Source organism: Echinops telfairi, unplaced genomic scaffold (genome assembly GCF_000313985.2).
Source record: "Echinops telfairi isolate 266 unplaced genomic scaffold, ASM31398v2 ScPeMD7_19;HRSCAF=73, whole genome shotgun sequence".
NCBI classification, from domain to species: Eukaryota; Metazoa; Chordata; class Mammalia; order Afrosoricida; family Tenrecidae; genus Echinops; species Echinops telfairi.
Genome location: NW_022103916.1, coordinates 1,888,444 through 1,900,334, shown reverse-complemented (window position 1 = coordinate 1,900,334; position 11,891 = coordinate 1,888,444). Strand labels below are relative to the sequence as shown.

Sequence of the window (11,891 nt, the reverse complement as noted above, 5' to 3'; positions counted from 1 at the left end):
GCTCTCTCAATTTAATATATACTGAGTATGCTCTTCCTCTTTGGTTTTCTAACTCTAGGTCTTTGCACAGTTCATTATCATATTTTACTTTGTCTGTTCAGATGCCCTTGGAAATTTTATGTTCAGCTCTTTGACTTCATCATTTCTTCTACATCCATTAGCTGCTCTATGATTAAGAGCAAGTTTCAGAGTCTCTTCTGACAGCCATGCAGTTTTTTCTTCCCTTCTTGTCTTTTTGAAGACCCTTTGCTCTTCATGTAAGATAGCAATGTCCTTGATGTCCTCCCACAGTTCATCGGGTCTTCTGTCATTAGTGTTCAGGGTGTCAAATCTGTTCTTGAGATGTTCTCAAAATTCATGTGGTATCCCATGATACCAAAAATACAACTCAGGGTTGTATTTTGGCTCTGTAGACTTGTTTCGATTTTCTTCAGCTTCAACCTGAACTTGCATGTGATCAATTGATGATCTGTACCAGTCAGCCCCTGTCCTGGTTTTAGCTGCTGACATTGAGCTTCTCCATCATCTCTTCCCACAGATATAGTCAATTTGACTCCTCTGTACTCCATCTGGGGAAGTCCAATAACCTTTTGTGTTATTGTAAAAGGGTATTTGCAACTAAGAAGTCATTGGTCTTGCAAAATTCTATCTTGCCATCTCGGGTTCATTTCTATTACCAAAGCCATATTTCCAACTACTGTTCCTTCCGCTTTGTTTCCAACTCTAACATTTCATTTTCAATAATTATCAATGCGCATTGATTGCACATTTCATCAATTTCAGACTGAAGACATTGGTAGAATTCTTCACCTTCTTCATCACTAGTTTTGATAATTGGTGGATAAATTTGAATAATAGGTGTGTTGATTGATTTCCTTGAATAGAGATATAATCCTTTGTGTTAGTCTGGGTAGACTAGAGAAAAAATTCATAGACACTCATATGTGTATAAGAAAGAGCTTTATATACAAGAGCAATTGAATATTGAGAAACCATCCCAGCCTAGTCCAGGTCAAGTCCATAAGTCCGATATTAGCTCATATGTCTCATACCAATCTATAAAGTCCTCTTCAGACTCACAAAACACATGCAATGATGCTGAGTGCAGGAAGATCACAGGTCAGTGGGTGGAAGTCTTGTGGATTCAGTGGTGGTGTAAGGATCTCAGCACTGGAAGGGGTCTCCACTTGGCTTCTCCAGCTATCAGCCTGTCTCCATGTGTCTTCTCAACATGGATGTCTAGCAGGGAGTGAGCAGAGAGTGCTCACTCCTGCCTCCAAGGAGTAAATACAGGAGTTCCCAGAATCCTCCGGAGAAGGCCGTGCCCCCACAGAGGCCTCATTTCTATATCCTGATTGACAAGCTAGACTCCACCCCTACACTCTTAATCCTCAAAATGACACCAGATTAGGTAACTACCACATCTTATCACAGACAGCAGTGTACTTCAAGATAGATCTTGAATTGTACTTTTTTCTCAATCATGGGGGTTTATTTGGGAAATTGACAGATCAGGATCAGAAAACAATAAGGATACAGTCATTGGTCCACAGTAGCAACTCTCCTCAGCCAGCAGTCAAGTCTCTTTTTCTGGTTCTGAGCCTCTTATCCACATGGTCCCTTGGTCTATGCTTTGGTGGACCAGGAATCTCATAGTTTCAGCACTGCACTTTTGCTGTGCCTCACGGTCTCCTTGCCTCAGCTTCTGGTCTGCTCCCTCTGTCACTTCAAGCAAGGATTTCAAACATGCTCCACTGGTGAGTCTTCTTCCTTGATGGTTCCAGGAATTTTCTCTGTCTCTGATTCTGAAATGGTTCTCTTATACACAGGAGAGTGACAGTTAAAACTGACCAGTCCTCCTTATTAGTTTTTTTTTCCTATTCGTTTTTCACACACCTATTTACATGATTTCACTTAATCATTTGATGAGAGTTATGAAGACATGGATTAAAACAAAACAAAAAAACTCACTGCCATCAAATAAATAGCGACTCATAGTGACCTTATAGGACAGGGTATAACTGCCCCTATGTGTTTCTGAGACTGTAACTCCCCCGCCCCCAACAATTTAATTGGCATATAGTGCATACATCATTCAATGCAATGATTCAAACACATCAAGAAGAGTTGTACAATCATCACCACAATCCATTTTAGAACATTTCCTTCAATTGTATACTTATTGTTATTAGCTCCTCATTTCCCCTCAACCTCTGTTGCCATATCCCAAGGGGCTATTAATCCAGTTAATGTCCCGTTAACTGTCCTGGATTTCATATACATAAAAATATTTTTAAACTAATAAAAAACTAACAGGAATGGCAAAGTAAACCATCTAGAAACCCCAATGGAAAAGAAAGCAGAAAATACTGAAAACTAGAAAAAATAAAGGAGATCAAATGATAGGGCAGTATATCTTAACCTAACTGCCAATGCGACATCCTCTTTCCAATGCAGTCTGCATGTTAGCAAGGCGGTTCCTTTTTGATGATGGATCCAACACCACTCCTCTTGATTGTTTCATTCCCACCATAGTAAACCATGATTTTTAAAATTCAAAATGGCCCATACCAGTCCATTTCAGCTCACTGATGCCTATAATGTCAATCTTTATGCACTTCACTTCATTTTTTACAGTTTCCAGTTTTCCTAGATTCACACTTAGTAGGCATTATCTCCAACAATATTCTGCTTCTTTTCCTGAGTTATTTCAGTATCTGACAATGCTTCCATTCTGTCCCAAAGGTTTTCTGTGGTTAATTTCTCAGATGTGGGCAGCCTTTTCCTTCCTTGTGTCTAGACACTCTGGTATAATCTGTTCACTTTGGGTGATCTTGCTGGCATTTGAAATACTGGCTACATAGCTTTTAACAGCATAGCAACACACAAGCCACCACTGTACGACAAAGTTACAGACATGAAATTAAAGTGTAAAATTTTTTTAATGGAAAGCTAATTGGCACTGTACACTTTCACCCAAACCACATTTTAAAAAAGTTGTTAAGACTAAATGTAATATAATTGCAGTAATTATCTATAGGAAAATATGACAACAAGTGTATTCACAGAAAAGATGGAAACAATCTAATTTCCCATGAAATAAAAGAAATAGATAACAAAATGTGGTACAGTGAAACAATAATCACTCACAGAAAAATGATACATGCTACAATAGAGATGAGGCTGGAAGGCATTATGCTGAATGAAATAAGTCAATCACAAAAGACAAATATTATATGACCTCAATTATATAAAAAGACAATGACAGGAACATGTATAGAGACTAAAGTTTAATTAGTGGTTAGTAGAGGCAGGAGGGAGAAGGAAAGGAGGTTATTTCTTATGAAGTACTGAGATTCAATATATAGTGTCAGAGAAACCACATTTATTAAGGGCAATGTTACACAACATATTTATGTAGTTACTATTAATAAGTTATACACATGTAAAAGTTTGAACTGGTAAAAGTTTTGTGATAAATATATTTACAGCAATGATCAAAAAAGAAGTAGCTGCTGAGACTACTTAGATGTTTGGAAGGTTAGGGGCAAGAATTCATGGGACCTCCAGTTAATTGACCGAATAATATATTTAGTGTTTCTAGTCTACCTGTTGGATAGAACCTGGGATCTTAAAAGCTTGCAAAGGCACTTTCAAGGTATAAGAATTATCCTCTATTCACCTGGAGCACCGGAAGAGGAAGAACTGGGAGTTGGAGGAGCAAATGGAATGTGAAATGAATAGCCTCCATGAAAAACTGCCTACATTGCCATGACACCAAAGAATTAAATGGTGGTTGGCTATGAGGATTGAATAATCAATATTTAATATTTTGATCAAAGATTCCATAGAAGAATCCTGATCAAAACAGAGAAAATAACAAAACAAAATTTCAAATGCTTATGAAACCCAGATTTCTGGAGCCATGAAGTCTGGATGAATGCCCTGAAACTATTTCCCGAGATAATCTTTAAACCGAAAACATCCTCGGAAAACAAAAACCCCAAAAACAAACAAACAAAAAAGAAAACATCCTCTGTAGTCGTCTTAAAATCAAACCCTAATGTCGATTAACTAGTAAAATGTCTGCCTTTTTAAAAAAATAATTTTATTGGGGGTTCGTACAACTCTTAATACAATCCATACATACCTATATTGTGTCAAGCACATTTGTACGTTTTTTACCCTCATCATACATCTTTTTTTAAAGCACATTTGTACATTTGTTGCCCTCATCATTCTCAAAACATTTGCTTTCTACGTGAGCCCTTGGTTTCAGCTCCTCATTTGTTCCCCTCCCTCCCCAACCCCTCCCTCATGAACTCTTGATAATTTATAAATTATTATTATTTGGCATGTCTTACACTGTTCGACATCTCCCTTCATCCACTTTTCTGTTGTCCATCCCTCAGGGAGGAGGTTATATGTAGATCCTTGTAATCATTTCCCCCTTTCTACCCCACCTTCCCTCCACCCTCCAGGTATCGTCACTCTCACCACTGGTCCTGAAGGGATCATTTGTCCTGGATTCCTTGTGTTTCCAGCTCCTATCTGTACCACTGTACATCCTCTATTCTAGCCAGGTTTGTAAGATAGAATTGGAATCATGATAGTGTGTGTGTGTGGGGGGGGGGTGGATGGTGGGGAGGAATCATTAAAGAACTAGAGGAAAGTTCTATGTTTCATCGTTGCTACGTAGCACCCTGACTGGTTCGTCTCCTCCCCGCGACCCTTCTGTAAGGGGATATCCAGTTTCCTGCAGATGGGCTTTGTGTCCCCACTCCGCACTCCCCCTCATTCACAATGATACAACTTTTTGTTCTTTGATGCCTGATACCTGATTCCTTCGACACCTTGTGGTCACATGTGCTGGTGTGCTTCTTCCATGTGGGATTTTTTGCTTCTGAGGTCGATGGCCACTTGTTTATCTCCAAGTGTTTAAGACCCTAGATGCTATATCTTTTGACAGCCGGGCACCATCAGCTTTCTTCACCACATTTTCTTATGCACATATTTGTCTTCAGCAATCACATAAGGAAGGTGAGCATCATGGAATGACAGTTTAATAGAATAAAGTGTTCTTGCATTGAGAGAGTACTTGAGTGGAGGCCCAATGCTCCCTTAATACTAAACCTATAAATATATGCACATAGATCTATTTCCCCATCATCATATATAAATGTATTTACATATGCACATGCATGTATTTAGACCTCTATAAATGCCCTTTGCCTCCTAGTTCTTTCCTCTATTTCCTTTTACTTACCTCTTGTCCCACTATCATGCTCAGCCTTCATTTGGATTTCAGTAATTCCTCTTGGTTACATTGCCCTTGATCAAGCCCTCTAGGCCTCTTACACCCTCCTCGACACTGGTTTTGGATCACTTGTTGTTTCCTTGTCCCTGGGTTTGTTGACACTATTTCCTTTACTCCACCTCCCCCTCTCCCATATCACCCTCCCCACCATCCGCCTCATTGTTTTCTCCTCCAGATTGTTTATCCAGCCTATCTTATCTAGATAGACCTGCAGAGATAACAATATGCACCAAAACAAGACAGAGCTAAACAAAGCAACAAAACAAAACAAAACAACAGCAACAAAAAGCCAATGCCAAAAAAAAAAAAAGAAAAGAAAAGCCTGTAAATAGTTCAAGGTCTGTTTGTTGACCTTTAGGAGTGTTTTCCTGTGGAGTCTGATGGGGTGCCACGCCCTGGCCCCCAAAGTCTATTTTTGGTACTCCCTCAGGACTTCCTTGCTCTGCTTTCCTTGCTGTTCTGTTGCACACCCTTAGTGTTTTGCCTCAGTGTGGTGGGGGTCAGATTGGGCACAATTCCCAACTGTGTCTGCGGTGATGTCTCTTGTAGGGCTTTGGGCCAGTGAGGGATGTCATGTCTCATAATGGCGCCAGCCCTATGGTCCTCCCTGTGCATTGGCTGCTCTGAGCAAGGATATCATCATCAAGGCTTGGTGGGCCAGGATGTGCTCCATTCTCTTTTCCTCCCCCTTCATTTGCTCCCGTGTGCTCTGATCAGACATGTCCCTCTCCCTGAGCTGTAGCTTCAGTGCTGTCCTCTGAAGTAAATTCTTCTGGGGGAAGGGGTGACTGTCCACATAGTTGGGATTTTGGCCCACCCTCAGACCTCTCTACTGATAAATCTCTTTCTTATTTACATAAGAGTTTCTATGGATTTGTTTCTCTAGTCTACCCGGATTAGCACAAATACTAAAAGATTTTATGAAACAAGTGGCCATCTAGCTCAGAAGCAACAAAGCCCACATGGAAGAAGCACACCAGCCTGTGTGACCATAAGCTGTTGAAGGGATCAGCTATCAAGCATCAAAGAACAAAAATTGATATCATTGTAAATGAGGGTGAGTGCAGAGTGGAGACTCAAAGGCCATCGGTAGGCAACTGGACACCCCCTTACTGAAGGGTTGTGGGGAGGAGATGAGCCAGTCAGGGTGCAGGGTAGCAATGATGAAACATATAACTTTCCTCTAGTTCTTAAATGCTTCCTTCCTGCCCCACCCCCACTACCATGATCCCAATTCTACCTTACAAATCTGGGTATACCAGAGGATGTACATTGGTACAGATAGCAATTAGAAGCACAGGGAATCCAGGACAGATGATCCCTCCAGGACCAGATAGTGAGAGTGGCAATGCCTGGAGGGTGGAGGGAATGTGGGGTGGAAAGGGGAACCGATTACAAGAATCTACATATAACCTCCTCCCTGGGGGGTGGACAGCAGGGAAGAGGATGAGGGGAGACGTCAGACAGTGTAACATATGACAAAATAATAATAATTTATGAATTATGAAAGGTTCATGGGGGCGGGGAGACGGGGGGAAATGAGGAGCCGATATTAAGGGCTCAAGTAAAAGGCAAATGTTTTGAGAATGATGATGGCAACAAATGTACATATGTGCTTGACACAATGGATGAATGTATGGATTGTGATAAGAATTGTATGAGCCCCCAATAAAATGATTTTTTTAAAAAGATTTTATGGGTAAAATACTGAACGATGCAGTATTTTATCAAAAGAAGATAGAAGGAATAATCAATAATCAATCACCGTACCCAAAAAAAGGAGTCTTGGTGGCATAATGGTTACACATTGGGCTGCTAACTGCAAAGTCAGAAGTTCAAAACCACCAGCTGCTCTTCAGGAGAAAGATGGTGCTTTCTACTCCCATAAAGAGTTACAGTCTCAGAAATTCAATGGGGCAGTTCTACCCTATCCTATAGGGTAGCTATGAGTCAGCATGGACTTGATGTTAGCAAGTTTGTTTGGTTTTTGGCTTGGGACCAAAATGAGGAGCTTTGGTGATATGGTGGATTGTGCAATGATCTACTAACTGCAAGGCAAGCAGTTTGTACCATGGCGGAGGAATGATGAAGCTGTCTGTCTTAGAAACCTAAAGGGGCAGTTCTGCTGTCTCTTATAGGTCACTCTGAGTCAGCATTAACTCCATGACAATGAGTTTGGCTTGAGGTTTTTTGAGTACCAAAAAGAATTGGTCAATGTTCAACCATTTCAGGAGGTATCATATGATGTATTGAAGGAAGAAGTTCAAACTGCACTGAAAACATTTGCTAAAAGCAAACCTCCATAAATTGACAGAGTACCAATTGAAATATTTCAGCAAATGAATGCAGCTTCAACTTGTACTTATTTGTAAGCAAAATTCTGCCATATGATTTCCAGTGTTGTTGCTATCACCAAGGCTATATATTTCCAACTGCTAGTCGTTCTTTAGTTCCAACTTTCACATTCCAATCACCAATAAGTATTGATGCATTTTGATTGTGTATTTGATCAATTTCAAACTTCAAACTGGGTAATAATCTTTAATTTCCTCTTCTTTGGCATTAGTGGTTGGTGGGCAAATTTGAATAATAGTCCTATTAACTAGTCTACTTTATAGCTTTGTACTTCAGGATAGATCTTGAATAGACCTATCATTTTCATTCCCACCACAGTGCACTATATGATTGTCTTATTCAAAATGACCACCTGGCACTATATCAGGCACTGTTCTGCTTCTATTCATAGGGTTTACAATGGTTAAATTTTTCTGACATGAACCCCTCTTCCTTCTTATAGCCTGAGTCTGAATGGTCCATTGAAATCTGCCCACATGGGTGATGCAGCTAGTATTGGAAATACTGGTATCTGAACTTCTACCATCACAGCAACATGTAAGCCACCATCGTAGGATAAATTGGCCATGGTAAATTTACATATTTGAATGTAAATTATTTTTAATATAGTATTTTATTGACATATCTTACTTATTCCAATATGAATTATTTTTCTTATAAATCCCTTGCATTTTATTTCCTACTTCTTTGAGGTTAAGGCACTAAATGGACATTCTTTCAAAATTGCTTGTGAAAATGGTGAGCCTTCAAGTGACAACCCAGACTAACACAATTTGGTTGGAACCCACCAAATTGTGGGTTCTATTTTTCTGGAAAGGAAAATGGTGGATAATGTCTCCAGAAAGGATCTACACACACATATACCAGTGTATCTATGTGGGAACTGGTGGCCGTCACTCACCATAGAAGTAGGATGTGTGTCTTTGTGCATCTGTGAGTGTGTATATATTTCTGTAGTAGTTAACCCTATAACGCCGAGCGCGACATTTTCATAACATTTAATTATAACATTTATTATAAATCCATGGACGAATGTGACAATTTGGTTGCATGTTTAAAATATTGCAAATTTTATATATTTTCAATATATTTTCCTTGTGATAGATATTGCTAACTATGAAAGTAAAGAACAAAAACAAAAAAAAATTTCCTGAAATTAAAAATTCAGGTATTATTGGGTTAAGCATTCAGCTGCTAACCCTTCCAGCTCTACCTTGTACCTGTGTGGAACTTCTTTCTTTCTCGTACCCCACCTTCTCCATGCATCCCAAGGTCAAAGGATCATATACAAAAGAAGTAGGTGAGGGCACCCATGAAATGCAGTGAATTTCAGATTTGGAAAAGAACACAAATGATCATTCTGAGGTTGAGATCCAGACTGCAGAGAGCATAGAGCAGAGAAAGAAGTGGAGAGAGGCACCGAAACTGTTGGAAGTGAAGTGGAAATGGTGAGCCTTCAAGTGACAACCCAGACTAACACAATTTGGTTGGAACCCACCAGCCTCCCTGTGGGAGAAAGATGTGGCGGTTTGCTTTCATAAAGATTACAACCTTGGAAACCCTATATGGTAGTTCTACTGTGTCCGACTAGGTCGCTAGGAGTTAGAATCAACCACATTTTAACGGGGCTTTTTGTTTGTTTGTTTTACATTTTTAAAAATTAGTTTATTTTAAACAACTTCACAGATATATAAATCACAGATCATACATTTTAATAGTTCAATCACATTCATAAGATCTGTGCAGCCATCACCACAGTCAATTCCAGGCCAGGTCTTCTTCCTTGTAGTCTTTGTTGTTTGCTTTCCATTTCCTGCCAGCCTTCCCTGCCAGGTCCCTTTGAATCTATTGATCCAGTTGCTGTCTCTATAGGTTTACCAAATCTAGGCTTTGTATACAGAAAATCATACAAACTCAAGGCAAAATAAAAACAAATGGCCCCAAAGCAATGACACAATGAAACAAAGAAAAACCTCAATCGAAACTGGAGCAACTCTACTTTGAGTCGAGAGAGAGATCATTGACAAGGTGTCACAGTTTGACCTAACTGCAATTGGAGTCATCCCCCCTGCAATGTTCTCTGTTTGGTAGCAAGAGCTTTCCCATCTTATTCCATAGTCAGAGGAAATTCATCAGATGCTTAATACATTTGGGGGACACTGCAAATGGTTTTTGTGCTTTCACGGTCATCCACCACAGCCTTCTGTAAACCAGGTATTCAGAATTTAAGCTCTAATACCATTCCATCCTCTGGGTTTGGATTTTACGGTTTACAATTCTTGTATCACACATGCTGGTGGTGTACTTCTTCCATGTGGACTTAGCTGATACCTCATTTTACATGGCTGCTTGTTGAAGACAAGCCTTTAAGACTTGAGATGCTATCCTTTCTAAGAGGCAGGCATTATCTTCTTTCTTCTCCCTGATTTGCTACAGCACCCCTATCTTCAGTGATCACTTCACAGGGATAGGTTTTGATCAGGGCCATGTCATAAAAACTAATTGTTCTTAGATTGGGGCCACATTTAAGTATGAGCCCAACATCTACCACTATATCTATGGTTTTTATATGTTTCTGGTTCACTTGAAAGGTATTGTTGTTGTTTTATTGAAGGACATTATAAACTATCTCCCGGTGGGGGGAAGGGGGAGTTCAATATTAATATTGCCATTAATTTAGATCCTGATTTAGAATTTTAAACATTGTCGTAGCTTCCATGCTGGACTGATAACAGTAAAGTCAGTGGTTCAAAATCATCAGCCACTCCTCAGGAGAAAGATGAGTCTTTCTACTCCAGTAAAGAGATACAATTTCCAAGATCCACAGGAGCAGTTCTACCCTGTTCCGTAGTGCATTACCAGTCGTAATTGACTCGATGGCAGGGAAAGAGTTGAGAAAAAGAAAACATAAATGTATAAGACAGTTTTTAGACCAAAATACAGATTAACAATTTAGGTGGCTGGACACTATTTACACTTAGAATGAGGGCTGGAGATAGGGCAAAACTTTCATTAATGTAAGTGTATTCATTCGCAAAGGCAAAAAGCGTATGAAAATAGCACCTATACAGTAGTCTTGAATTGATGGCAACCGTTTTTGGTTTTAGGTATCTGTGCATAACATACAAGGCCAAACTCCCTTAGCCTCAGATGGGCCCAAGCTGTGGCTGCCATTCTGCTCAGGAGAGCCCTCTCCTCAGGTATTTATCAAATCTTTGCAGAGTACATGTGCCATTCTCACTGCCAAAGGCACACCCCAGGCCTCTTTTTCAGTCAGGGCCTACAGAGCCTTCAGAAAGCTCTCTCTGGCCCACCAGCTCTTTTGGTCTCACAATAAATTAATATGACATTTTTACTGAGACCCCCACTATATGCTGTGTGAGTGACTGACTCTATAAACCCTTTCATTCTAATCAAGGGAGGCAGGCAGTAGACCAAATTTTTAAAAAGTAAATTATATTGTGAGTTAGAAGTATAAATTCTCTGACAAAAAAAAATAAAGCAGGGAAAGAGATGTAGAGTTCTATTATCTCTGAACTGCATTACTATTGGAGCCTCCTAAGCAATCTCTCTAATTCTATCATCCCACATGATCTGTTCTCACAGCAACATACAGGATTCTGTTAAATTCTGAGTCAGATCCTGTTGCTCCTCTACTCAAAATCCTGTGACTCCCATCTCAGTCAGAGTAAAAATCAAAGTCTTGCCTATGGCTTCCATGAGCTGGCTTCATCACTGCTCTGACCTTAGCCCCACCACTATTTCTCCCCTCACTCATTCTGTTCCATTCACACTGGCCCGCTGGCTCTTTCTCAGATGCACCATATACCTATAGTCCCACCTCAGGGCTTTTGCTCATTCCCTCTGCCTGAACGTTTCTTCCCTTAGGTAAGACACACAACTTCCGCACTCTCTTCTTGAGGCCTTTGCGAAGATGACACTTCCTCTCTGAAGTCTTCTCTATCCACTCCTATCTAAAATTGCAACACCATTTCCACCCCAATCATTTCCTAGCTCCCTTCCAGGCTTTGCTTTTATTCTTGGAGACTTATCATTCTCTGACATACATTATCTATGCCTCCTCTTTATTACCTAGAATATAAGCTCGACAAGGCAGATATTTAAAAAAAATTAATCGTTTTATTAGGGGCTCATACAATTATCACAATCCATACATACATCAGTTGTGTAAAACACATTTGTACATTCGTTGTCCTCA

General features: G+C 39.9%; 1 protein-coding gene across 4 annotated transcripts in view; it reads left to right on the top strand.

The window, feature by feature from the left end:
• The window catches only part of GPR173 (G protein-coupled receptor 173), a 48,186-nt gene that overhangs the window by 30,399 nt on the left and 5,896 nt on the right, over positions 1 to 11,891 (top strand). The window contains exon 2 of one of the 4 annotated variants that reach the window (XM_045288301.1): positions 10,780 to 10,872. The exons of the other annotated variants lie outside the window; for them this stretch is intronic. The gene's annotated coding sequence lies outside the window, so the exon portion shown is untranslated. The remainder of the gene's footprint in view (positions 1 to 10,779; positions 10,873 to 11,891) is intronic. 4 annotated transcript variants of the gene reach the window in all.